This window comes from Periplaneta americana, chromosome 9 (assembly GCF_040183065.1).
Source record: "Periplaneta americana isolate PAMFEO1 chromosome 9, P.americana_PAMFEO1_priV1, whole genome shotgun sequence".
NCBI lineage: Eukaryota > Metazoa > Arthropoda > Insecta > Blattodea > Blattidae > Periplaneta > Periplaneta americana.
In genome coordinates, this window is record NC_091125.1 from 74,893,495 (window position 1) to 74,896,652 (window position 3,158).

The window sequence follows — 3,158 nt, forward strand, 5'->3', positions numbered from 1 at the left end:
AAAAAGTCTTTTAAACATACAGAATATCCATTTATTTTGCTCACCCAAAATATATTTTTATTACATGCTTTATAAAATAGTTGCTTTTCGGACTGTTATCAGTCCGAAAAATTTAATTTTAGCAGCCTAGGCCGCTAAAGTCGTCATGGCAACCGTTAACAGGGTTTTAATATGCTAACATTGTTTCATTATGTTTATCAGACAGCGCGGCGGTGAGAATATGACAATTATTGACTGACTATGCCTTTTATACTTATATTTAATTTTATTTTACTTTATTTCATAAAATTTTGAGAGCTTTTACTAAAATCTATTCTATGCACCACGTACGCAAAATCTTAAGCGGACTCATCCCGTATTTTGGACTCGGTTAACTCCTCGTCCAAAAACATTGAATTCGTCCGCTAAAGCCTTATTTTGCGTACTTGATACATACAATTCACACCACAACTATCACTGGGGTTATGATCTATTGTCTTGTCACTGCATATTTTGTGATGGAAATCGTGAATGGCGAGGCGTGTTAAGACGTGTCATTGTTCGCGATTTTCTTTGTTCCAGTTTCTCTCCCACATTGCGTCGGTGGTGTAGAAGTCAGAGTCTATCTCTCTCTTTGCTTCTCTCTCTCTCTTTTTTTTTAACTTGGTTATTTAACAACGCTGTATCAACTACGAGGTTATTTAGCGTCGATGGGATTGGTGATCGAGAGATGGTATTTGGCGAGATGAGGCCGAGGATTCGCCATAGATTACCTGACATTTGCCTTACGGTTGGGGAAAACCTCGGAAAAAACCCAACCAGGTAATCAGCCCAAGCGGGAATCGAACCCGCGCCCGAACGCAACTCCGGATCGGTAGGCAAGCGCCTTAGCCGACAGAGCTACGCCGGTGGCGTGGCGTGGCTTCTCTTCTCTTCTCTTCTCTTCTCTTCTCTTCTCTTCTCTTCTCTTCTCTTCTCTTCTCTTCTCTTCTCTTCTCTTCTCTTCAGATGTAGGTTTCCGTAGAAAGTAGCATTCGGTTCTGAGATCCTCAATGTACAAAGTCTCTTTAGCCAGGTCGTAGATCATTCTTGTTGGTGCCGTTTTCTGAACACTCAGTGCACATTTGAGAAAACGAGAGTTGACGTTTTCATTTTTTTTCCAAGTCTCTGAGTGACAGCTTTTCTCAGATTATTTCCAGTCTGTAAGTTGCTATGGAGGCGATGGTGGTATTGAAAAACATCATTGCTGTGGTTAAGAACAGGACAGACAGATTCTTTATGGTGAAGATAGCTCTCGTGGTTTCTGCAGTTCTCTCTTGTATGTGACATCTGAATGACTTCTTTGTGGTTTGCAGGGTTATTCCAAGATATCTGAACTTGTTGATGGTTGCCAGAGGTTCACCATTCAGAGTGAGGGTATCTTTTGAATTTTTTCCTCCTTTTCTAAATATCATCGTCCACACCTATGGAGTATCGATTAGCGCGTCTGGCCGCGAAACCAGATGGCCCGGGTTCGATTCCCGGTCGGGACAAGTTACCTGGTTGAGGTTTTTTCCAGGGTTTTCCCTCAATCCAATATGAGCAAATGCTGGGTAACTTTCGGTGCTGGACCCCGGACTCTTTTCACCGGCATTATCACCTTCATCTCATTCAGACGCTAAATAACCTAAGATGTTGATAAAGCGTCGTAAAATAACCTACTAAAATAAAAAATAAATATCATCTGGACTGTCTTCTCTAAGTTGACTGTGAGGTGGTTTTTCTTCAATTTTCCAGTATGAACTATGAAAAGAGCCAATTCCGTGTGAACCACAGTTTAATAGATATATATTAGACTGTGGTGTGAACAGCACCAGCAGCGTCGTAGCAAACAGGGAGCCATCGCTGTACCCACCAGAGAACCAAGCTTGCTGACCAAGAAGGAAACTCGCAACGAAACAAGCACCGTGGGAACTGGGTTTAAAAGACTACGACGCTACAGCTCGAATCAGTTATACATAAATTATTATTATTATTATTATTATTATTATTATTATTATTATTATTATTATTATTATCATCATCATCACATAGTGAATTATTCCAACAAATTAGTTCATAGGTCAAGAAAGATTAAAAATAAGAACATAAATATTGACAGTAGATTATGTAACGATCGTGAGTAATGATAGCTATTAAAACACGAGTACGAAGAAAGTTACGAAGTGAGCCTTGGCATACTCATTTTCCTAAGACCATTTACATAACCACCAGTAGTTAAAAATTGTTCATTTATTTATAAACGTTGGATTTTAGTGACATTAACGATATGGAACTGTTATTCACGTCTGAAATATTGGGAAACAGAACGCTGTAAGCGATAAAGTATGAACCTCATTTAGATACACATAGCACAAAGTAAATAAGTAGATTTTAGTATAAGAGTAGAAAAAAAATAAATGAATTCTAATCTTAACACTTCTACAACTAATCGTAGGGTAGAACAAACAGCCTTTCATATAACTTCTATGATAATGAAATTGAAAATGACTTATGTAAACTGGAGCATGTTGAATGGTAGATGTAACTAAGCCTTCTTGAAATAAATACTGTACTAAATGGAACGTGTTTGTAAGAAATCATTGAAAACGTTCATGCATAATCCCAATACTTCCTTAAGAGAATATAATTTCAGTAAACAATGTTTCTTGAACAGTGTATGTATTAAATTCAAACAATTTTGCGTAGGTTGTAATTGAACGTCAGAATTTTTCGGAACTCTGAAAAGGAGGAGTGCATTTTGACAGCAAAGTACAGTAAAATTACTGTAATTTGATTGTGAACGTTTTATAACAATCTGCCGAGTACCAACAATACTAGAAATATTTCATGGGAATTTATCTTATTTTCTTCATTATTATTTTTATACTTTCTTGCTTTAACATTTTCGTACCCGACGCCGTCATAAACAAAAGAAAAAAAAAAGAAGAGAACTTTAACGATTATTATTTTATGATATCAGTCTCTCTCATATCTCATTCTTCATTTGCTTCCTATAACTTGATCGATTTGTGGGTGAATTATTATTGGAGAAGGACGAAAAAAGACAAAACATTCGCCTTGTTTTGACAATAAACTTCATCCTAAGAAATTTACCTAAATGGGAGGACGTCTGTTGGTTAAACTGACAATATTGTTTA